The sequence below is a fragment of the Ahaetulla prasina genome, chromosome 14, assembly GCF_028640845.1.
Source record: "Ahaetulla prasina isolate Xishuangbanna chromosome 14, ASM2864084v1, whole genome shotgun sequence".
Taxonomy (NCBI): domain Eukaryota; kingdom Metazoa; phylum Chordata; class Lepidosauria; order Squamata; family Colubridae; genus Ahaetulla; species Ahaetulla prasina.
Genome location: NC_080552.1, coordinates 50,328 through 76,457, shown reverse-complemented (window position 1 = coordinate 76,457; position 26,130 = coordinate 50,328).

Below are 26,130 nucleotides of genomic sequence, written 5' to 3'. Positions count from 1 at the left end.
GTCTGAGGAGGCCTCGGCGTCCTGACAGTAGTCTTCTGGGCCAAATCGGGCAGCACCAGGGCTGGAGGCTGAACCTTCTTCCGGACCTCCAGTGGAATTGGGGAAGGCGTCACAATCAGAGGCAAGACCTGCGTGGTTCGCTGAGTGGCTGAGGAACTGGGTGGGTGGGAGTAAGAGAAAAGGACTTCCTGGTTGCCCCACCGACTGGGTCATTATTATTGATCTGTGGACGGACTCCTTGCTGTCCTTGCTCAGGGCAACTTTTACAGCATACGATCCATCCTGTCGCGAAGAGTGAGTGTTGGAACTGGAAGGAGATCCTATCAAGAAAGGAGAAGGTTTGTAACTTCAGGTTGAAAGGAGCGGTCCTTGGTTCTCCGTCTGTCTGTCTCTCATCTATCTATCATCCACTCAGCTTCGCTTCTCCATTCAGTTCCGATCTGTTCTGCTGTTATCTCCTCTACTCCGCTCTACTCTACTTGGGTCTCTTCTACTCTGCTTCGCTCTCTCCTCTTTTACATCATCCATTGTGTTCTCTTTTGCTCTTAGCTCCACTCCCATCCCTCTGGCCTTTATATCTCTGCCCCAGGGCCGTGACATCACAGCATTATGTTCTCATGTGGGACAGCTGATGTCATGACCCAAGGGCCTCTTTCTTCCCAAAACATTAGGATGGGATATGGAAGATCCCTTGATAACATTGGTGATATCATGGGAGGAAAGCTAGGGTCACCTATGGAATGACCCATTGTGATGGTGTCCTCAACTTGCTCAATCTCCAAAGAAGCTAAGCAAGATTAAGGCTGATCAACTTTATTCTTTGATTGGATAAGTCTGCTACTGAGCTTGGGTTTTTTTATTTTTTTATTCTGAGATATATGAGAAATGAGATGATATACTGAAGTGGTGTAGGGTTTCCTGCCTGAGCAGGAATAGAAAATATAGAATGGAATGGAATGGAATGGAACGGATCTTGAAGATCTTCTAGTCCAGCCCCCTGCTCAAGCAGGAGAACCTATAGCGTTTCAGATAAGTGGCTGTCTAGTTTCTTTTTAAAAACCTCCAGTGTTGGAATTTCAGCTTTAACTTTAACTTCTAAAGGAATCTGTCCTCTGATTGAACGTTCTAACTGTCAGGAAATTTCTCCTTATTCTAGGTTGCTCCTCTCCTTGATTACTTTCCATTCATTGAAGAAGAGATTGGGCAGCCACTTGTCTGAAATGGTATAGGATCTCCTGCCTGAGCAGGAATAGAAAATATAGAATGGAATGGAACGGACCTTGAAGGTCTTCTAGTCCAGCCCCTGCTCAAGCAGGAGAACGTATAGCATTTCAGATAAGTGGCTTTCTAGATTCTTCTTAAAAGCTTCCAGTGTTGGAATTTCAGCTTTAACTTTAACTTCTAAAGGAATCTGTCCTCTGATTGAACGTTCTAACTGTCAGGAAATTTCTCCTTATTCTAGGTTGCTCCTCTCCTTGATTACTTTCCATTCATTGAAGAAGAGATTGGGCAGCCACTTGTCTGAAATGGTATAGGATCTCCTGCCTGAGCAGGAATAGAAAATATAGAATGGAATGGAACGGACCTTGAAGGTCTTCTAGTCCAGCCCCTGCTCAAGCAGGAGAACGTATAGCATTTCAGATAAGTGGCTTTCTAGATTCTTCTTAAAAGCTTCCAGTGTTGGAATTTCAGCTTTAACTTTAACTTCTAAAGGAATCTGTCCTCTGATTGAACGTTCTAACTGTCAGGAAATTTCTCCTTATTCTAGGTTGCTCCTCTCCTTGATTACTTTCCATTCATTGAAGAAGAGATTGGGCAGCCACTTGTCTGAAATGGTATAGGATCTCCTGCCTGAGCAGGAATAGAAAATATAGAATGGAATGGAATGGAATGGAATGGAACGGACCTTGAAGGTCTTCTAGTCCAGCCCCTGCTCAAGCAGGAGAACGATAGCATTTCAGATAAGTGGCTTTCTAGATTCTTCTTAAAAGCTTCCAGTGTTGGAATTTCAGCTTTAACTTTAACTTCTAAAGGAATCTGTCCTCTGATTGAACGTTCTAACTGTCAGGAAATTTCTCCTTATTCTAGGTTGCTCCTCTCCTTGATTACTTTCCATTCATTGAAGAAGAGATTGGGCAGCCACTTGTCTGAAATGGTATAGGATCTCCTGCCTGAGCAGGGGGTTGGACTAGAAGACCTTCAAGGTCCCTTCCGGCTGTGTTCTGATAGATTGATTGATTGGTAGTGTGGGATGGGCTGATGTGATAGGACAAGACTGGTTCCATAGGTAGCCAAGCCCTGTAGCATATATACCTAGAGATGAAGGCAGGACTGCGCCTGGAGTACGTTTACTCCCCTGAGGCCTTTCCCTCTCGGGCCTCCTTGGCAAGGGAGGGGGCTTTTTCAGGCCAGGCTTGATCCCCGTCTGAGGAGGCCTCGGCGGCGTCCTGACAGTAGTCTTCTGGGCCAAATCGGGCAGCACCAGGGCTGGAGGCTGAACCTTCTTCCGGACCTCCAGTGGAATTGGGGAAGACGTCACAATCAGAGGCAAGACCTGCGTGGTTCGCTGAGTGGCTGAGGAACTGGATGGGTGGGAGTAAGAGAAAAGGACTTCCTGGTTGCCCCACCGACTCGGGTCATTATTATTGATCTGTGGACGGGACTCCTTGCTGTCCTTGCTCAGGGCAACTTTTACAGCATACGATCCATCCTGTCGCGAAGAGTGAGTGTTGGAACTGGAAGGAGATCCTATCAAGAAAGGAGAAGGTTTGTAACTTCAGGTTGAAAGGAGCGGTCCTTGGTTCTCCCGTCTGTCTGTCCTGCTGTCTGTCTGTCTGTCTCTCATCTATCTATCTATCTATCTATCTATCTATCTATCTATCTATCTATCTATCATCCACTCAGCTTCGCTTCTCCATTCAGTTCCGATCTGTTCTGCTGTTATCTCCTCTACTCCGCTCTACTCTACTTGTGTCTCTTCTACTCTGCTTCGCTCTCTCCTCTTTTACATCATCCATTGTGTTCTCTTTTGCTCTTAGCTCCACTCTACTCTCATTTCCTCCTCTCTATTCTGCTCCGCTCCGCTCAAAACAACTAAACTATCTTCCACTGTCCTCTACTCAACTGTCCACAGCTCCACTCCCATCCCTCTGGCCTTTATATCTCTGCCCCAGGGCCGTGACATCACAGCATTATGTTCTCATGTGGGACAGCTGATGTCATGACCCAAGGGGCCTCTTTCTTCCCAAAAACATTAGGATGGGATATGGAAGATCCCCTTGATAACCCCCTTGATAACATTGGTGATATCATGGGGAGGAAAGCTAGGGGTCACCTATGGAATGACCCATTGTGATGGTGTCCTCAACACTAAATCTCCAAAGAACCTAAGCAAGATTAAGGCTGATCAACTTTATTCTTTGATTGGATAAGTCTGCTACTGAGCTTGGGTTTTTTTATTTTTTTATTCTGAGATATATGAGAAATGAGATGATATACTGAAGTGGTGTAGGGTTTCCTGCCTGAGCAGGAATAGAAAATATAGAATGGAATGGAATGGAATGGAACGGACCTTGAAGGTCTTCTAGTCCAGCCCCCTGCTCAAGCAGGAGAACGCATAGCATTTCAGATAAGTGGCTTTCTAGATTCTTCTTAAAAACCACCAGTGATTTCTGAAGCCAAGATATTCCACTGGTTAATTGTTCTCACTGTTAGGAAGGTTCTCCTTAATTCCACTCTAGGGATTCACTTAACAATGGTGGCAAGAAAGGTGGTAAAATGGGGCAAAACTCACTTAAGAACCATCTCGCTTAGCAACCTAAATTTTGGTCTTGATTATGGTGGCAAGTCAAGGGTTCCTGCCTTTCAGTTTCCTTGCAGATCATCCAGAATCTCTTCCTTTGTGAGCTGGATAATCCTTTAATTTAGACCAATAAAGAAATAAAGTTTGTTTTGAAGTGTGTGATTTTTGTGATTCAATGCAGCTTCTGGTTTCAGAGCTGTGTTTGCTCCAGCGGCTTTAAACACCAGCAGCTTTTTAATTTAGAGTCTCTACAGCTTTGAACAACCTTCATGGCATCAGATCTCCTACAATCAGTTTTGAACCTCACAATTCCTTCTTTGTTACGGGAATATCGAGGGGTCTGCTGTTTCTCCAGAGATTTGAGCTGCCGTTCACTTTCTGGACATTTTCTGGATTGGACAAAAATAGCTTCCTTACTGGAAGAGACTTTAGACATGAAATAAATGATAATAAATCAAAGAAGAATATGAAATCGTGTTACGTTCAGGGTTCCACCATCTGTAAGAGATATACCCTATTAATAATGTCTTTGGATATTTTGAACGCCTTCCCTGAACATAATTATCTGCCGTTTACACGAATTACAGCCAGGGGTGAAATCTAACAATGTTCCCTCCCGGTTCTGTGGGCGTGTCTTAATTGGTGGTTGTGGCTTGGTGGTCAGGTGATTGAATTGGCATGGTCAATAATAATAAATAATAAAAACAATAAGGTATAGAAAACTCTGGCGGCACCGGTCTAGCTTCTTTAAAAATAGAGGCCCCCGTCTACCGATTGCCTTTTACTGAGAGGCCCCGGTCTACCTTCTCTAAAAACAGACCCCGGTCTACCAATTGCCTTTTTTTGGCAGGCCCCGGTCTACCTTTTTTAAAAATAGAGGCACCGACTACCGATTGCCTTTTACTGGCAGGCCCCGGTCTACCAAGTGCCTTTTGGCAGGCCCCAGTCTACCAAGTGCCTTTTGGCAGGCCCCAGTCTACCAAGTGCCTTTTGGCAGGCCCCAGTCTACCTTCTCTAAAACAGACCCCGGTCTACCAAGTGCCTTTTGGCAGGCCCCAGTCTACCTTCTTTAAAAATAGAGGCCCCGTCTACCGATTGCCTTTTACTGGCAGGCCCCGGTCTACCAAGTGCCTTTTGGCAGGCCCCGGTCTACCAATTGCCTTTTACTGGCAGGCCCCAGTCTACCAAGTGCCTTTTGGCAGGCCCCGGTCTACCAATTGCCTTTTACTGAGGGGCCCCGGTCTACCTTCTTTAAAAATAGAGGCCCCGTCTACCGATTGCCTTTTACTGGCAGGCCCCGGTCTACCTTCTCTAAAACAGACCCCGGTCTACCTTCTTTAAAAATAGAGGCCCCGTCTACCGATTGCCTTTTACTGAGGGGCCCCGGTCTACCAAGTGCCTTTTGGCAGGCCCCAGTCTACCAAGTGCCTTTTGGCAGGCCCCGGTCTACCTTCTCTAAAACAGACCCCGGTCTACCTTCTCTAAAACAGACCCCGGTCTACCTTCTCTAAAACAGACCCCGGTCTACCTTCTTTAAAAATAGAGGCCCCGTCTACCGATTGCCTTTTACTGGCAGGCCCCAGTCTACCTTCTTTAAAAATAGAGGCCCCGTCTACCGATTGCCTTTTACTGGCAGGCCCCAGTCTACCTTCTTTAAAAATAGAGGCCCCGTCTACCGATTGCCTTTTACTGGCAGGCCCCGGTCTACCAATTGCCTTTTACTGAGGGGCCCCGGTCTACCTTCTTTAAAAATAGAGGCCCCGTCTACCGATTGCCTTTTACTGGCAGGCCCCGGTCTACCAATTGCCTTTTACTGGCAGGCCCCAGTCTACCAAGTGCCTTTTGGCAGGCCCCGGTCTACCAATTGCCTTTTACTGAGGGGCCCCGGTCTACCAATTGCCTTTTACTGAGGGGCCCCGGTCTACCAATTGCCTTTTACTGGCAGGCCCCGGTCTACCAATTGCCTTTTACTGGCAGGCCCCGGTCTACCTTCTTTAAAAATAGAGGCCCCGTCTACCGATTGCCTTTTACTGAGGGGCCCCGGTCTACCTTCTCTAAAACAGACCCCGGTCTACCTTCTTTAAAAATAGAGGCCCCTGTCTACCAATTGCATTTTACTGAGAGGCCCCTGTCTACCAATTGCATTTTACTGAGAGACCCCGGTCTACCAAGTGCCTTTTACTGAGAGGCCCCGGTCTACCTTCTTTAAAAATAGAGGCCCCAGTCTACCAATTGCATTTTACTGGGAGGCCCCTGTCTACCAATTGCATTTTACTGAGAGACCCCGGTCTACCTTCTCTAAAACAGACCCCGGTCTACCAAGTGCCTTTTGGCAGGCCCCGGTCTACCTTCTTTAAAAATAGAGGCCCCGTCTACCGATTGCCTTTTACTGGCAGGCCCCGGTCTACCAAGTGCCTTTTGGCAGGCCCCAGTCTACCTTCTCTAAAACAGACCCCGGTCTACCTTCTCTAAAACAGACCCCGGTCTACCTTCTCTAAAACAGACCCCGGTCTACCTTCTCTAAAACAGACCCCGGTCTACCAATTGCCTTTTACTGGCAGGCCCCAGTCTACCAAGTGCCTTTTGGCAGGCCCCGGTCTACCTTCTCTAAAACAGACCCCGGTCTACCTTCTCTAAAACAGACCCCGGTCTACCAAGTGCCTTTTGGCAGGCCCCAGTCTACCTTCTCTAAAACAGACCCCGGTCTACCAAGTGCCTTTTGGCAGGCCCCAGTCTACCTTCTCTAAAACAGACCCCGGTCTACCAAGTGCCTTTTGGCAGGCCCCAGTCTACCTTCTCTAAAACAGACCCCGGTCTAGCTTCTTTAAAAATAGAGGCCCCCGTCTACCGATTGCCTTTTATTGAGGGGCCCCGGTCTACCTTCTCTAAAAACAGACCCCGGTCTACCAATTGCCTTTTACTGGCAGGCCCCGGTCTACCAATTGCCTTTTTTGGCAGGCCCCAGTCTACCTTCTTTAAAAATAGAGGCACCGACTACTAGCTGCCACAGCGCTGATCAGCTTTGAAATGCCGCGGCAGTCGTTTAAGGCCGTTTGCAGCTATATCACCACCGAGCGCTTCAGGGACAGAGAAGAGGAACAGCGAGGCGTGGGCAGAGGGTGGGGCAGGGATTTTGCTACCGGATCTGTCAATCCGGTTTGAACCGGGAGCATTTCACCCCTGGTCACGGCTGTTGTCTTAATCAGATGAACTTTCAACGGAGTAGAATTCTCCAATTATTTCAGAAGAACAGAGTCGGAAGGCACCTTGGAGGTCTTCTAGTCCAACCCCTAGCTCAGGCAGGTGACCCCACAATCATCTCAGACAAATGGTTGTCCAATCTCTTCTTAAAAGCTTCCAGTGTTGGAATTTCAGCTTTAACTTTAACTTCTAAAGGAATCTGTTCCTCTGATTGAACGTTCTAACTGTCAGGATATTTCTCCTTATTCTAGGTTGCTCCTCTCCTTGATTACTTTCCATTCATTGAAGAAGAGATTGGGCAGCCACTTGTCTGAAATGGTATAGGATCTCCTGCCTGAGCAGGAATAGAAAATATAGAATGGAATGGAACGGACCTTGAAGGTCTTCTAGTCCAACCCCTAGCTCAGGCAGGTGACCCCACAATCATCTCAGACAAATGGTTGTCCAATCTCTTCTTAAAACCACCAGTGATTTCTGAAGCCAAGATATTCCACTGGTTAATTGTTCTCACTGTTAGGAAGGTTCTCCTTAATTCCACTCTAGGATTCACTTAACAATGGTGGCAAGAAAGGTGGTAAAATGGGGCAAAACTCACTTAAGAACCATCTCGCTTAGCAACCTAAATTTTGGTCTTGATTATGGTGGCAAGTCAAGGGTTCCTGCATTTCAGTTTCCTTGCAGATCATCCAGAATCTCTTCCTTTGTGAGCTGGATAATCCTTTAATTTAGACCAATAAAGAAATAAAGTTTGTTTTGAAGTGTGTGATTTTGTGATTCAATGCAGCTTCTGGTTTCAGAGCTGTGTTTGCTCCAGCGGCTTTAAACACCAGCAGCTTTTTAATTTTAGAGTCTCTACAGCTTTGAACAACCTTCATGGCATCAGATCTCCTACAATCAGTTTTGAACCTCACAATTCCTTCTTTGTTACGGGAATATCGAGGGTCTGCTGTTTCTCCAGAGATTTGAGCTGCCGTTCACTTTCTGGACATTTTCTGGATTGGACAAAATAGCTTCCTTACTGGAAGAGACTTTAGACATGAAATAAATGATAATAAATCAAAGAAGAATATGAAATCGTGTTACGTTCAGGGTTCCACCATCTGTAAGAGATATACCCTATTAATAATGTCTTTGGATATTTTGAACGCCTTCCTGAACATAATTATCTGCCGTTTACGAATTACAGCCAGGGTGAAATCTAACAATGTTCCTCCGGTTCTGTGGGCGTGTCTTAATTGGTGGGTGTGGCTTGGTGGTCAGGTGACTGAATGGGCATGGTCAATAATAATAAATAATAAAAACAATAAGGTATAGAAAACTCTGGCGGCACGGTCTAGCTTCTTTAAAAATAGAGGCCCCGTCTACCGATTGCCTTTTACTGGCAGGCCCCGGTCTACCTTCTTTAAAAATAGAGGCCCCGTCTACCGATTGCCTTTTACTGGCAGGCCCCGGTCTACCAATTGCCTTTTACTGAGGGGCCCCGGTCTACCAATTGCCTTTTACTGGCAGGCCCCGGTCTACCTTCTCTAAAACAGACCCCGGTCTACCAATTGCCTTTTACTGGCAGGCCCAGTCTACCTTCTCTAAAACAGACCCCGGTCTACCAATTGCCTTTTACTGGCAGGCCCCGGTCTACCTTCTCTAAAACAGACCCCGGTCTACCTTCTTTAAAAATAGAGGCCCCGTCTACCGATTGCCTTTTACTGAGGGGCCCCGGTCTACCAAGTGCCTTTTGGCAGGCCCCGGTCTACCAATTGCCTTTTACTGAGGGGCCCCGGTCTACCTTCTTTAAAAATAGAGGCCCCGTCTACCGATTGCCTTTTACTGGCAGGCCCAGTCTACCTTCTTTAAAAATAGAGGCCCCGTCTACCGATTGCCTTTTACTGGCAGGCCCAGTCTACCTTCTTTAAAAATAGAGGCCCCGTCTACCGATTGCCTTTTACTGGCAGGCCCCGGTCTACCAATTGCCTTTTACTGAGGGGCCCCGGTCTACCTTCTTTAAAAATAGAGGCCCCGTCTACCGATTGCCTTTTACTGGCAGGCCCCGGTCTACCTTCTTTAAAAATAGAGGCCCCGTCTACCGATTGCCTTTTACTGGCAGGCCCCGGTCTACCAATTGCCTTTTACTGGCAGGCCCCGGTCTACCAATTGCCTTTTACTGGCAGGCCCCGGTCTACCAATTGCCTTTTACTGGCAGGCCCCGGTCTACCAATTGCCTTTTACTGGCAGGCCCCGGTCTACCTTCTTTAAAAATAGAGGCCCCGTCTACCGATTGCCTTTTACTGAGGGGCCCCGGTCTACCTTCTCTAAAACAGACCCCGGTCTACCTTCTCTAAAACAGACCCCGGTCTACCAATTGCCTTTTACTGAGGGGCCCCGGTCTACCAATTGCCTTTTACTGGCAGGCCCAGTCTACCTTCTTTAAAAATAGAGGCACCGACTACTAGCTGCCACAGCGCTGATCAGCTTTGAAATGCCGCGGCAGTCGTTTAAGGCCGTTTGCAGCTATATCACCACCGAGCGCTTCAGGGACAGAGAAGAGGAACAGCGAGGCGTGGGCAGAGGGTGGGGCAGGGATTTTGCTACCGGATCTGTCAATCCGGTTTGAACCGGGAGCATTTCACCCCTAGTCACGGCTGTTGTCTTAATCAGATGAACTTTCAACGGAGTAGAATTCTCCAATTATTTCAGAAGAACAGAGTCGGAAGGCACCTTGAGGTCTTCTAGTCCAACCCCTAGCTCAGGCAGGTGACCCCACAATCATCTCAGACAAATGGTTGTCCAATCTCTTCTTAAAAGCTTCCAGTGTTGGAATTTCAGCTTTAACTTTAACTTCTAAAGGAATCTGTCCCTCTGATTGAACGTTCTAACTGTCAGGAAATTTCTCCTTATTCTAGGTTGCTCCTCTCCTTGATTACTTTCCATTCATTGAAGAAGAGATTGGGCAGCCACTTGTCTGAAATGGTATAGGATCTCCTGCCTGAGCAGGGGGTTGGACTAGAAGACCTTCAAGGTCCCTTCCGGCTGTGTTCTGATAGATTGATTGATTGGTAGTGTGGGATGGGCTGATGTGATAGGACAAGACTGGTTCCATAGGTAGCCAAGCCCTGTAGCATATATACCTAGAGATGAAGGCAGGACTGCGCCTGGAGTACGTTTACTCCCCTGAGGCCTTTCCCTCTCGGGCCTCCTTGGCAAGGGAGGGGGCTTTTTCAGGCCAGGCTTGATCCCCGTCTGAGGAGGCCTCGGCGGCGTCCTGACAGTAGTCTTCTGGGCCAAATCGGGCAGCACCAGGGCTGGAGGCTGAACCTTCTTCCGGACCTCCAGTGGAATTGGGGAAGACGTCACAATCAGAGGCAAGACCTGCGTGGTTCGCTGAGTGGCTGAGGAACTGGATGGGTGGGAGTAAGAGAAAAGGACTTCCTGGTTGCCCCACCGACTCGGGTCATTATTATTGATCTGTGGACGGGACTCCTTGCTGTCCTTGCTCAGGGCAACTTTTACAGCATACGATCCATCCTGTCGCGAAGAGTGAGTGTTGGAACTGGAAGGAGATCCTATCAAGAAAGGAGAAGGTTTGTAACTTCAGGTTGAAAGGAGCGGTCCTTGGTTCTCCCGTCTGTCTGTCCTGCTGTCTGTCTGTCTGTCTCTCATCTATCTATCTATCTATCTATCTATCTATCTATCTATCTATCTATCTATCTATCTATCTATCATCCACTCAGCTTCGCTTCTCCATTCAGTTCCGATCTGTTCTGCTGTTATCTCCTCTACTCCGCTCTACTCTACTTGTGTCTCTTCTACTCTGCTTCGCTCTCTCCTCTTTTACATCATCCATTGTGTTCTCTTTTGCTCTTAGCTCCACTCTGCTCTCATTTCCTCCTCTCTATTCTGCTCCGCTCAAAACAACTAAACTATCTTCCACTGTCCTCTACTCAACTGTCCACAGCTCCACTCCCATCCCTCTGGCCTTTATATCTCTGCCCCAGGGCCGTGACATCACAGCATTATGTTCTCATGTGGGACAGCTGATGTCATGACCCAAGGGGCCTCTTTCTTCCCAAAAACATTAGGATGGGATATGGAAGATCCCCTTGATAACCCCCTTGATAACATTGGTGATATCATGGGGAGGAAAGCTAGGGGTCACCTATGGAATGACCCATTGTGATGGTGTCCCTCAACTTGCTAAATCTCCAAAGAACCTAAGCAAGATTAAGGCTGATCAACTTTATTCTTTGATTGGATAAGTCTGCTACTGAGCTTGGGTTTTTTTATTTTTTTATTCTGAGATATATGAGAAATGAGATGATATACTGAAGTGGTGTAGGGTTTCCTGCCTGAGCAGGAATAGAAAATATAGAATGGAATGGAATGGAATGGAACGGACCTTGAAGGTCTTCTAGTCCAGCCCCTGCTCAAGCAGGAGAACGATAGCATTTCAGATAAGTGGCTTTCTAGATTCTTCTTAAAAGCTTCCAGTGTTGGAATTTCAGCTTTAACTTTAACTTCTAAAGGAATCTGTCCTCTGATTGAACGTTCTAACTGTCAGGAAATTTCTCCTTATTCTAGGTTGCTCCTCTCCTTGATTACTTTCCATTCATTGAAGAAGAGATTGGGCAGCCACTTGTCTGAAATGGTATAGGATCTCCTGCCTGAGCAGGGGGTTGGACTAGAAGACCTTCAAGGTCCCTTCCGGCTGTGTTCTGATAGATTGATTGATTGGTAGTGTGGGATGGGCTGATGTGATAGGACAAGACTGGTTCCATAGGTAGCCAAGCCCTGTAGCATATATACCTAGAGATGAAGGCAGGACTGCGCCTGGAGTACGTTTACTCCCCTGAGGCCTTTCCCTCTCGGGCCTCCTTGGCAAGGGAGGGGGCTTTTTCAGGCCAGGCTTGATCCCCGTCTGAGGAGGCCTCGGCGGCGTCCTGACAGTAGTCTTCTGGGCCAAATCGGGCAGCACCAGGGCTGGAGGCTGAACCTTCTTCCGGACCTCCAGTGGAATTGGGGAAGACGTCACAATCAGAGGCAAGACCTGCGTGGTTCGCTGAGTGGCTGAGGAACTGGATGGGTGGGAGTAAGAGAAAAGGACTTCCTGGTTGCCCCACCGACTCGGGTCATTATTATTGATCTGTGGACGGGACTCCTTGCTGTCCTTGCTCAGGGCAACTTTTACAGCATACGATCCATCCTGTCGCGAAGAGTGAGTGTTGGAACTGGAAGGAGATCCTATCAAGAAAGGAGAAGGTTTGTAACTTCAGGTTGAAAGGAGCGGTCCTTGGTTCTCCCGTCTGTCTGTCCTGCTGTCTGTCTGTCTGTCTCTCATCTATCTATCTATCTATCTATCTATCTATCTATCTATCTATCTATCTATCTATCTATCTATCATCCACTCAGCTTCGCTTCTCCATTCAGTTCCGATCTGTTCTGCTGTTATCTCCTCTACTCCGCTCTACTCTACTTGTGTCTCTTCTACTCTGCTTCGCTCTCTCCTCTTTTACATCATCCATTGTGTTCTCTTTTGCTCTTAGCTCCACTCTGCTCTCATTTCCTCCTCTCTATTCTGCTCCGCTCAAAACAACTAAACTATCTTCCACTGTCCTCTACTCAACTGTCCACAGCTCCACTCCCATCCCTCTGGCCTTTATATCTCTGCCCCAGGGCCGTGACATCACAGCATTATGTTCTCATGTGGGACAGCTGATGTCATGACCCAAGGGGCCTCTTTCTTCCCAAAAACATTAGGATGGGATATGGAAGATCCCTTGATAACATTGGTGATATCATGGGGAGGAAAGCTAGGGGTCACCTATGGAATGACCCATTGTGATGGTGTCCCTCAACTTGCTAAATCTCCAAAGAACCTAAGCAAGATTAAGGCTGATCAACTTTATTCTTTGATTGGATAAGTCTGCTACTGAGCTTGGGTTTTTTTATTTTTTTATTCTGAGATATATGAGAAATGAGATGATATACTGAAGTGGTGTAGGGTTTCCTGCCTGAGCAGGAATAGAAAATATAGAATGGAATGGAATGGAATGGAACGGACCTTGAAGGTCTTCTAGTCCAGCCCCCTGCTCAAGCAGGAGAACGTATAGCATTTCAGATAAGTGGCTTTCTAGATTCTTCTTAAAAACCACCAGTGATTTCTGAAGCCAAGATATTCCACTGGTTAATTGTTCTCACTGTTAGGAAGGTTCTCCTTAATTCCACTCTAGGGATTCACTTAACAATGGTGGCAAGAAAGGTGGTAAAATGGGGCAAAACTCACTTAAGAACCATCTCGCTTAGCAACCTAAATTTTGGTCTTGATTATGGTGGCAAGTCAAGGGTTCCCTGCATTTCAGTTTCCTTGCAGATCATCCAGAATCTCTTCCTTTGTGAGCTGGATAATCCTTTAATTTAGACCAATAAAGAAATAAAGTTTGTTTTGAAGTGTGTGATTTTTGTGATTCAATGCAGCTTCTGGTTTCAGAGCTGTGTTTGCTCCAGCGGCTTTAAACACCAGCAGCTTTTTAATTTTAGAGTCTCTACAGCTTTGAACAACCTTCATGGCATCAGATCTCCCTACAATCAGTTTTGAACCTCACAATTCCTTCTTTGTTACGGGAATATCGAGGGGTCTGCTGTTTCTCCAGAGATTTGAGCTGCCGTTCACTTTCTGGACATTTTCTGGATTGGACAAAAATAGCTTCCTTACTGGAAGAGACTTTAGACATGAAATAAATGATAATAAATCAAAGAAGAATATGAAATCGTGTTACGTTCAGGGTTCCACCATCTGTAAGAGATATACCCTATTAATAATGTCTTTGGATATTTTGAACGCCTTCCCTGAACATAATTATCTGCCGTTTACACGAATTACAGCCAGGGGTGAAATCTAACAATGTTCCCTCCCGGTTCTGTGGGCGTGTCTTAATTGGTGGGTGTGGCTTGGTGGTCAGGTGACTGAATGGGCATGGTCAATAATAATAAATAATAAAAACAATAAGGTATAGAAAACTCTGGCTGCACCGGTCTACCTTCTTTAAAAATAGAGGCCCCCGTCTACCGATTGCCTTTTACTGAGGGGCCCCGGTCTACCTTCTCTAAAAACAGACCCCGGTCTACCAATTGCCTTTTACTGGCAGGCCCCGGTCTACCAATTGCCTTTTTTGGCAGGCCCCGGTCTACCTTCTTTAAAAATAGAGGCACCGACTACTAGCTGCCACAGCGCTGATCAGCTTTGAAATGCCGCGGCAGTCGTTTAAGGCCGTTTGCAGCTATATCACCACCGAGCGCTTCAGGGACAGAGAAGAGGAACAGCGAGGCGTGGGCAGAGGGTGGGGGCAGGGATTTTTGCTACCGCTTCTCCGAAGTACCTGCCCCGATCGCTACCGATCTGTCAACCCGGTTTGAACCATGAGAATTTCACCTCTGGTCACGGCTGTTGTCTTAATCAGATGAACTTTCAACGGAGTAGAATTCTCCAATTATTTCAGAAGAACAGAGTCGGAAGGCACCTTGAGGTCTTCTAGTCCAACCCCTAGCTCAGGCAGGTGACCCCACAATCATCTCAGACAAATGGTTGTCCAATCTCTTCTTAAAAGCTTCCAGTGTTGGAATTTCAGCTTTAACTTTAACTTCTAAAGGAATCTGTCCTCTGATTGAACGTTCTAACTGTCAGGAAATTTCTCCTTATTCTAGGTTGCTCCTCTCCTTGATTACTTTCCATTCATTGAAGAAGAGATTGGGCAGCCACTTGTCTGAAATGGTATAGGATCTCCTGCCTGAGCAGGAATAGAAAATATAGAATGGAATGGAATGGAATGGAATGGAATGGAATGGAATGGAACGGACCTTGAAGGTCTTCTAGTCCAGCCCCTGCTCAAGCAGGAGAACGATAGCATTTCAGATAAGTGGCTTTCTAGATTCTTCTTAAAAGCTTCCAGTGTTGGAATTTCAGCTTTAACTTTAACTTCTAAAGGAATCTGTCCTCTGATTGAACGTTCTAACTGTCAGGAAATTTCTCCTTATTCTAGGTTGCTCCTCTCCTTGATTACTTTCCATTCATTGAAGAAGAGATTGGGCAGCCACTTGTCTGAAATGGTATAGGATCTCCTGCCTGAGCAGGAATAGAAAATATAGAATGGAATGGAATGGAATGGAATGGAATGGAACGGACCTTGAAGGTCTTCTAGTCAACCCCTAGCTCAGGCAGGTGACCCCACAATCATCTCAGACAAATGGTTGTCCAATCTCTTCTTAAAACCACCAGTGATTTCTGAAGCCAAGATATTCCACTGGTTAATTGTTCTCACTGTTAGGAAGGTTCTCCTTAATTCCACTCTAGGATTCACTTAACAATGGTGGCAAGAAAGGTGGTAAAATGGGGCAAAACTCACTTAAGAACCATCTCGCTTAGCAACCTAAATTTTGGTCTTGATTATGGTGGCAAGAAAGGTGGTAAAATGGGGCAAAACTCACTTAAGAACCATCTCGCTTAGCAACCTAAATTTTGGTCTTGATTATGGTGGCAAGTCAAGGGTTCCCTGCCTTTCAGTTTCCTTGCAGATCATCCAGAATCTCTTCCTTTGTGAGCTGGATAATCCTTTAATTTAGACCAATAAAGAAATAAAGTTTGTTTTGAAGTGTGTGATTTTTGTGATTCAATGCAGCTTCTGGTTTCAGAGCTGTGTTTGCTCCAGCGGCTTTAAACACCAGCAGCTTTTTAATTTTAGAGTCTCTACAGCTTTGAACAACCTTCATGGCATCAGATCTCCCTACAATCAGTTTTGAACCTCACAATTCCTTCTTTGTTACGGGAATATCGAGGGGTCTGCTGTTTCTCCAGAGATTTGAGCTGCCGTTCACTTTCTGGACATTTTCTGGATTGGACAAAAATAGCTTCCTTACTGGAAGAGACTTTAGACATGAAATAAATGATAATAAATCAAAGAAGAATATGAAATCGTGTTACGTTCAGGGTTCCACCATCTGTAAGAGATATACCCTATTAATAATGTCTTTGGATATTTTGAACGCCTTCCCTGAACATAATTATCTGCCGTTTACACGAATTACAGCCAGGGGTGAAATCTAACAATGTTCCCTCCCGGTTCTGTGGGCGTGTCTTAATTGGTGGGTGTGGCTTGGTGGTCAGGTGACTGAATGGGCATGGTCAATAATAATAAATAATAAAAACAATAAGGTATAGAAAACTCTGGCGGCACCGGTCTAGCTTCTTTAAAAATAGAGGCCCCCGTCTACCGATTGCCTTTTATTGAGGGGCCCCGGTCTACCTTCTCTAAAAACAGACCCCGGTCTACCAATTGCCTTTTACTGGCAGGCCCCGGTCTACCAATTGCCTTTTTTGGCAGGCCCCGGTCTACCTTCTTTAAAAATAGAGGCACCGACTACTAGCTGCCACAGCGCTGATCAGCTTTGAAATGCCGCGGCAGTCGTTTAAGGCCGTTTGCAGCTATATCACCACCGAGCGCTTCAGGGACAGAGAAGAGGAACAGCGAGGCGTGGGCAGAGGGTGGGGGCAGGGATTTTTGCTACCGCTTCTCCGAAGTACCGGCCCCCATCGCTACCGGATCTGTCAATCCGGTTTGAACCGGGAGCATTTCACCCCTGGTCACGGCTGTTGTCTTAATCAGATGAACTTTCAACGGAGTAGAATTCTCCAATTATTTCAGAAGAACAGAGCCGGGAGGCAACTTGGTGGGCTTCTAGGTCAACCACTTGCACAGGCAGGTGACGCCACAATCATCTCAGACAAATGGATGTCCAATCTCTTCTTAAAAGCTTCCAGTGTTGGAATTTCAGCTTTAACTTTAACTTCTAAAGGAATCTGTCCTCTGATTGACCGTTCTAACTGTCAGTAAATTCCTCCTTATCCTAGGTTCCCCCCCTCTTTGATTACTTTCCATCCATTGAAGAAGAGATTGGGCAGCCACTTGTCTGAAATGGTATAGGATCTCCTGCCTGAGCAGGGGGTTGGACTAGAAGACCTTCAAGGTCCCTTCCGGCTGTGTTCTGATAGATTGATTGATTGGTAGTGTGGGATGGGCTGATGTGATAGGACAAGACTGGTTCCATAGGTAGCCAAGCCCTGTAGCATATATACCTAGAGATGAAGGCAGGACTGCGCCTGAGTACGTTTACTCCCTGAGGCCTTTCCTCTCGGGCCTCCTTGGCAAGGGAGGGGCTTTTCAGGCCAGGCTTGATCCCGTCTGAGGAGGCCTCGGCGTCCTGACAGTAGTCTTCTGGGCCAAATCGGGCAGCACCAGGGCTGGAGGCTGAACCTTCTTCCGGACCTCCAGTGGAATTGGGAAGACGTCACAATCAGAGGCAAGACCTCGTGGTTCGCTGAGTGGCTGAGGAACTGGATGGGTGGGAGTAAGAGAAAAGGACTTCCTGGTTGCCCCACCGACTCGGGTCATTATTATTGATCTGTGGACGGGACTCCTTGCTGTCCTTGCTCAGGGCAACTTTTACAGCATACGATCCATCCTGTCGCGAAGAGTGAGTGTTGGAACTGGAAGGAGATCCTATCAAGAAAGGAGAAGGTTTGTAACTTCAGGTTGAAAGGAGCGGTCCTTGGTTCTCCCGTCTGTCTGTCCTGCTGTCTGTCTGTCTGTCTCTCATCTATCTATCTATCTATCTATCTATCTATCTATCTATCTATCTATCTATCTATCTATCATCCACTCAGCTTCGCTTCTCCATTCAGTTCCGATCTGTTCTGCTGTTATCTCCTCTACTCCGCTCTACTCTACTTGTGTCTCTTCTACTCTGCTTCGCTCTCTCCTCTTTTACATCATCCATTGTGTTCTCTTTTGCTCTTAGCTCCACTCTACTCTCATTTCCTCCTCTCTATTCTGCTCCGCTCCGCTCAAAACAACTAAACTATCTTCCACTGTCCTCTACTCAACTGTCCACAGCTCCACTCCCATCCCTCTGGCCTTTATATCTCTGCCCCAGGGCCGTGACATCACAGCATTATGTTCTCATGTGGGACAGCTGATGTCATGACCCAAGGGGCCTCTTTCTTCCCAAAAACATTAGGATGGGATATGGAAGATCCCCTTGATAACCCCCTTGATAACATTGGTGATATCATGGGGAGGAAAGCTAGGGTCACCTATGGAATGACCCATTGTGATGGTGTCCTCAACTTGCTAAATCTCCAAAGAACCTAAGCAAGATTAAGGCTGATCAACTTTATTCTTTGATTGGATAAGTCTGCTACTGAGCTTGGGTTTTTATTTTTATTCTGAGATATATGAGAAATGAGATGATATACTGAAGTGGTGTAGGGTTTCCTGCCTGAGCAGGAATAGAAAATATAGAATGGAATGGAACGGACCTTGAAGGTCTTCTAGTCCAGCCCCTGCTCAAGCAGGAGAACGATAGCATTTCAGATAAGTGGCTTTCTAGATTCTTCTTAAAAGCTTCCAGTGTTGGAATTTCAGCTTTAACTTTAACTTCTAAAGGAATCTGTCCTCTGATTGAACGTTCTAACTGTCAGGAAATTTCTCCTTATTCTAGGTTGCTCCTCTCCTTGATTACTTTCCATTCATTGAAGAAGAGATTGGGCAGCCACTTGTCTGAAATGGTATAGGATCTCCTGCCTGAGCAGGAATAGAAAATATAGAATGGAATGGAATGGAATGGAATGGAACGGACCTTGAAGGTCTTCTAGTCCAGCCCCTGCTCAAGCAGGAGAACGTATAGCATTTCAGATAAGTGGCTTTCTAGATTCTTCTTAAAAGCTTCCAGTGTTGGAATTTCAGCTTTAACTTTAACTTCTAAAGGAATCTGTCCTCTGATTGAACGTTCTAACTGTCAGGAAATTTCTCCTTATTCTAGGTTGCTCCTCTCCTTGATTACTTTCCATTCATTGAAGAAGAGATTGGGCAGCCACTTGTCTGAAATGGTATAGGATCTCCTGCCTGAGCAGGAATAGAAAATATAGAATGGAATGGAACGGACCTTGAAGGTCTTCTAGTCCAGCCCCTGCTCAAGCAGGAGAACGATAGCATTTCAGATAAGTGGCTTTCTAGATTCTTCTTAAAAGCTTCCAGTGTTGGAATTTCAGCTTTAACTTTAACTTCTAAAGGAATCTGTCCTCTGATTGAACGTTCTAACTGTCAGGAAATTTCTCCTTATTCTAGGTTGCTCCTCTCCTTGATTACTTTCCATTCATTGAAGAAGAGATTGGGCAGCCACTTGTCTGAAATGGTATAGGATCTCCTGCCTGAGCAGGAATAGAAAATATAGAATGGAATGGAATGGAATGGAATGGAATGGAATGGAATGGAATGGAATGGAATGGAATGGAACGGACCTTGAAGGTCTTCTAGTCCAGCCCCTGCTCAAGCAGGAGAACGTATAGCATTTCAGATAAGTGGCTTTCTAGATTCTTCTTAAAAGCTTCCAGTGTTGGAATTTCAGCTTTAACTTTAACTTCTAAAGGAATCTGTCCTCTGATTGAACGTTCTAACTGTCAGGAAATTTCTCCTTATTCTAGGTTGCTCCTCTCCTTGATTACTTTCCATTCATTGAAGAAGAGATTGGGCAGCCACTTGTCTGAAATGGTATAGGATCTCCTGCCTGAGCAGGAATAGAAAATATAGAATGGAATGGAATGGAATGGAATGGAATGGAATGGAATGGAATGGAATGGAATGGAACGGACCTTGAAGGTCTTCTAGTCCAGCCCCTGCTCAAGCAGGAGAACGTATAGCATTTCAGATAAGTGGCTTTCTAGATTCTTCTTAAAAGCTTCCAGTGTTGGAATTTCAGCTTTAACTTTAACTTCTAAAGGAATCTGTCCTCTGATTGAACGTTCTAACTGTCAGGAAATTTCTCCTTATTCTAGGTTGCTCCTCTCCTTGATTACTTTCCATTCATTGAAGAAGAGATTGGGCAGCCACTTGTCTGAAATGGTATAGGATCTCCTGCCTGAGCAGGGGGTTGGACTAGAAGACCTTCAAGGTCCCTTCCGGCTGTGTTCTGATAGATTGATTGATTGGTAGTGTGGGATGGGCTGATGTGATAGGACAAGACTGGTTCCATAGGTAGCCAAGCCCTGTAGCATATATACCTAGAGATGAAGGCAGGACTGCGCCTGAGTACGTTTACTCCCTGAGGCCTTTCCTCTCGGGCCTCCTTGGCAAGGAGGGGCTTTTCAGGCCAGGCTTGATCCCGTCTGAGGAGGCCTCGGCGTCCTGACAGTAGTCTTCTGGGCCAAATCGGGCAGCACCAGGGCTGGAGGCTGAACCTTCTTCCGGACCTCCAGTGGAATTGGGGAAGACGTCACAATCAGAGGCAAGACCTGCGTGGTTCGCTGAGTGGCTGAGGAACTGGATGGGTGGGAGTAAGAGAAAAGGACTTCCTGGTTGCCCCACCGACTCGGGTCATTATTATTGATCTGTGGACGGGACTCCTTGCTGTCCTTGCTCAGGGCAACTTTTACAGCATACGATCCATCCTGTCGCGAAGAGTGAGTGTTGGAACTGGAAGGAGATCCTATCAAGAAAGGAGAAGGTTTGTAACTTCAGGTTGAAAGGAGCGGTCCTTGGTTCTCCCGTCTGTCTGTCCTGCTGTCTGTCTGTCTGTCTCTCATCTATCTATCTATCTATCTATCTATCTATCTATCTATCTATCTATCATCCACTCAGCTTCGCTTCTCCATTCAGTTCCGATCTGTTCTGCTGTTATCTCCTCTACTCAACTGTCCACAGCTCCACTCCCATCCCTCTGGCCTTTATATCTCTGCCCCAGGGCCGTGACATCACAGCATTATGTTCTCATGTGGGACAGCTGATGTCATGACCCAAGGGCCTCTTTCTTCCCAAAACATTAGGATGGGATATGGAAGATCCTTGATAACCCCTTGATAACATTGGTGATATCATGGGAGGAAAGCTAGGGTCACCTATGGAATGACCCATTGTGATGGTGTCCTCAACTTGCTAAATCTCCAAAGAACCTAAGCAAGATTAAGGCTGATCAACTTTATTCTTTGATTGGATAAGTCTGCTACTGAGCTTGGGTTTTTTTATTTTTTTATTCTGAGATATATGAGAAATGAGATGATATACTGAAGTGGTGTAGGGTTTCCTGCCTGAGCAGGGGTTGGACTAGAAGACCTTCAGGATCCCTTCCGACTGTGTTCTGATAGATTGATTGATTGATAGTGTGGGATGGGCTGATGTGATAGGACAAGACTGGTTCCATAGGTAGCCAAGCCCTGTAGCATATATACCTAGAGATGAAGGCAGCACGGCGCCTGGAGTGGGTTTACTCCCCTGAGGCCTTTCCCTCTCGGGCCTCCTTGGCAAGGGAGGGGGCTCTTTCAGGCCAGGCTTGATCCCCGTCTGAGGAGGCCTCGGCGGCGTCCTGACAGTAGTCTTCTGGGCCAAATCGGGCAGCACCAGGGCTGGAGGCTGAACCTTCTTCCGGACCTCCAATGGAATTGGGGAAGAAGTCACAATCAGAGGCAAGACCTGCGTGGTTCGCTGAGTGGCTGAGGAACTGGATGGGTGGGAGTAAGAGAAGAGGACTTCCTGGTTGCCACACCGACTCGGGTCATTATTATTGATCTGTGGACGGGACTCCTTGCTGTCCTTTTAATTGGTGGGTGTGGCTTGGTGGTCAGGTGACTGAATGGGCATGGTCAATAATAATAAATAATAAAAACAATAAGGTATAGAAAACTCTGGCTGCACCGGTCTACCTTCTTTAAAAATAGAGGCACCGACTACTAGCTGCCACAGCGCTGATCAGCTTTGAAATGCCGCGGCAGTCGTTTAAGGCCGTTTGCAGCTATATCACCACCGAGCGCTTCAGGGACAGAGAAGAGGAACAGCGAGGCGTGGGCAGAGGGTGGGGGCAGGGATTTTTGCTACCGCTTCTCCGAAGTACCGGCCCCCATCGCTACCGGATCTGTCAATCCGGTTTGAACCGGGAGCATTTCACCCCTGGTCACGGCTGTTGTCTTAATCAGATGAACTTTCAACGGAGTAGAATTCTCCAATTATTTCAGAAGAACAGAGCCGGAAGGCACCTTGGAGGTCTTCTAGTCCAACCCCTAGCTCAGGCAGGTGAACGATAGCATTTCAGATAAGTGGCTTTCTAGATTCTTCTTAAAAACCACCAGTGATTTCTGAAGCCAAGATATTCCACTGGTTAATTGTTCTCACTGTTAGGAAGGTTCTCCTTAATTCCACTCTAGGGATTCACTTAACAATGGTGGCAAGAAAGGTGGTAAAATGGGGCAAAACTCACTTAAGAACCATCTCGCTTAGCAACCTAAATTTTGGTCTTGATTATGGTGGCAAGTCAAGGGTTCCTGCATTTCAGTTTCCTTGCAGATCATCCAGAATCTCTTCCTTTGTGAGCTGGATAATCCTTTAATTTAGACCAATAAAGAAATAAAGTTTGTTTTGAAGTGTGTGATTTTTGTGATTCAATGCAGCTTCTGGTTTCAGAGCTGTGTTTGCTCCAGCGGCTTTAAACACCAGCAGCTTTTTAATTTAGAGTCTCTACAGCTTTGAACAACCTTCATGGCATCAGATCTCCTACAATCAGTTTTGAACCTCACAATTCCTTCTTTGTTACGGGAATATCGAGGGTCTGCTGTTTCTCCAGAGATTTGAGCTGCCGTTCACTTTCTGGACATTTTCTGGATTGGACAAAATAGCTTCCTTACTGGAAGAGACTTTAGACATGAAATAAATGATAATAAATCAAAGAAGAATATGAAATCGTGTTACGTTCAGGGTTCCACCATCTGTAAGAGATATACCCTATTAATAATGTCTTTGGATATTTTGAACGCCTTCCTGAACATAATTATCTGCCGTTTACGAATTACAGCCAGGGTGAAATCTAACAATGTTCCTCCGGTTCTGTGGGCGTGTCTTAATTGGTGGGTGTGGCTTGGTGGTCAGGTGACTGAATGGGCATGGTCAATAATAATAAATAATAAAAACAATAAGGTATAGAAAACTCTGGCACCGGTCTAGCTTCTTTAAAAATAGAGGCCCCGTCTACCGATTGCCTTTTACTGAGGGGCCCCGGTCTACCAATTGCCTTTTACTGGCAGGCCCCAGTCTACCTTCTTTAAAAATAGAGGCCCCGTCTACCGATTGCCTTTTACTGGCAGGCCCCGGTCTACCAATTGCCTTTTACTGAGGGGCCCCGGTCTACCAAGTGCCTTTTGGCAGGCCCCGGTCTACCAAGTGCCTTTTGGCAGGCCCAGTCTACCTTCTCTAAAACAGACCCCGGTCTACCTTCTTTAAAAATAGAGGCACCGACTACTAGCTGCCACAGCGCTGATCAGCTTTGAAATGCCGCGGCAGTCGTTTAAGGCCGTTTGCAGCTATATCACCACCGAGCGCTTCAGGGACAGAGAAGAGGAACAGCGAGGCGTGGGCAGAGGGTGGGGCAGGGATTTTGCTACCGCTTCTCAAGTACCGGCCCCCATCGCTACGGATCTGTCAATCCGGTTTGAACCGGGAGCATTTCACCCCTGGTCACGGCTGTTGTCTTAATCAGATGAACTTTCAACGGAGTAGAATTCTCCAATTATTTCAGAAGAACAGAGTCGGAAGGCACCTTGAGGTCTTCTAGTCCAGCCCCTGCTCAAGCAGGAGAACGATAGCATTTCAGATAAGTGGCTTTCTAGATTCTTCTTAAAACCACCAGTGATTTCTGAAGCCAAGATATTCCACTGGTTAATTGTTCTCACTGTTAGGAAGGTTCTCCTTAATTCCACTCTAGGATTCACTTAACAATGGTGGCAAGTCAAGGGTTCCTGCATTTCAGTTTCCTTGCAGATCATCCAGAATCTCTTCCTTTGTGAGCTGGATAATCCTTTAATTTAGACCAATAAAGAAATAAAGTTTGTTTTGAAGTGTGTGATTTTGTGATTCAATGCAGCTTCTGGTTTCAGAGCTGTGTTTGCTCCAGCGGCTTTAAACACCAGCAGCTTTTTAATTTAGAGTCTCTACAGCTTTGAACAACCTTCATGGCATCAGATCTCCTACAATCAGTTTTGAACCTCACAATTCCTTCTTTGTTACGGGAATATCGAGGGTCTGCTGTTTCTCCAGAGATTTGAGCTGCCGTTCACTTTCTGGACATTTTCTGGATTGGACAAAAATAGCTTCCTTACTGGAAGAGACTTTAGACATGAAATAAATGATAATAAATCAAAGAAGAATATGAAATCGTGTTACGTTCAGGGTTCCACCATCTGTAAGAGATATACCCTATTAATAATGTCTTTGGATATTTTGAACGCCTTCCCTGAACATAATTATCTGCCGTTTACACGAATTACAGCCAGGGGTGAAATCTAACAATGTTCCCTCCCGGTTCTGTGGGCGTGTCTTAATTGGTGGGTGTGGCTTGGTGGTCAGGTGACTGAATGGGCATGGTCAATAATAATAAATAATAAAAACAATAAGGTATAGAAAACTCTGGCGGCACCGGTCTAGCTTCTTTAAAAATAGAGGCCCCCGTCTACCGATTGCCTTTTACTGAGGGGCCCCGGTCTACCTTCTGTAAAAATAGAGGCACCGACTACTAGCTGCCACAGCGCTGATCAGCTTTGAAATGCCGCGGCAGTCGTTTAAGGCCGTTTGCAGCTATATCACCACCGAGCGCTTCAGGGACAGAGAAGAGGAACAGCGAGGCGTGGGCAGAGGGTGGGGGCAGGGATTTTTGCTACCGCTTCTCCGAAGTACCGGCCCCCATCGCTACCGGATCTGTCAATCCGGTTTGAACCGGGAGCATTTCACCCCTGGTCACGGCTGTTGTCTTAATCAGATGAACTTTCAACGGAGTAGAATTCTCCAATTATTTCAGAAGAACAGAGCCGGAAGGCACCTTGGAGGTCTTCTAGTCCAACCCCTGCTCAAGCAGGAGAACGTATAGCATTTCAGATAAGTGGCTTTCTAGATTCTTCTTAAAAGCTTCCAGTGTTGGAATTTCAGCTTTAACTTTAACTTCTAAAGGAATCTGTCCCTCTGATTGAACGTTCTAACTGTCAGGAAATTTCTCCTTATTCTAGGTTGCTCCTCTCCTTGATTACTTTCCATTCATTGAAGAAGAGATTGGGCAGCCACTTGTCTGAAATGGTATAGGATCTCCTGCCTGAGCAGGAATAGAAAATATAGAATGGAATGGAATGGAATGGAATGGAATGGAATGGAATGGAACGGACCTTGAAGGTCTTCTAGTCCAACCCCTAGCTCAGGCAGGTGACCCCACAATCATCTCAGACAAATGGTTGTCCAATCTCTTCTTAAAAGCTTCCAGTGTTGGAATTTCAGCTTTAACTTTAACTTCTAAAGGAATCTGTCCTCTGATTGAACGTTCTAACTGTCAGGAAATTTCTCCTTATTCTAGGTTGCTCCTCTCCTTGATTACTTTCCATTCATTGAAGAAGAGATTGGGCAGCCACTTGTCTGAAATGGTATAGGATCTCCTGCCTGAGCAGGGGGTTGGACTAGAAGACCTTCAAGGTCCCTTCCGGCTGTGTTCTGATAGATTGATTGATTGGTAGTGTGGGATGGGCTGATGTGATAGGACAAGACTGGTTCCATAGGTAGCCAAGCCCTGTAGCATATATACCTAGAGATGAAGGCAGGACTGCGCCTGGAGTACGTTTACTCCCCTGAGGCCTTTCCCTCTCGGGCCTCCTTGGCAAGGGAGGGGGCTTTTTCAGGCCAGGCTTGATCCCCGTCTGAGGAGGCCTCGGCGGCGTCCTGACAGTAGTCTTCTGGGCCGTCGGGCAGCACCAGGGCTGGAGGCTGAACCTTCTTCCGGACCTCCAGTGGAATTGGGGAAGACGTCACAATCAGAGGCAAGACCTGCGTGGTTCGCTGAGTGGCTGAGGAACTGGATGGGTGGGAGTAAGAGAAAAGGACTTCCTGGTTGCCCCACCGACTCGGGTCATTATTATTGATCTGTGGACGGGACTCCTTGCTGTCCTTGCTCAGGGCAACTTTTACAGCATACGATCCATCCTGTCGCGAAGAGTGAGTGTTGGAACTGGAAGGAGATCCTATCAAGAAAGGAGAAGGTTTGTAACTTCAGGTTGAAAGGAGCGGTCCTTGGTT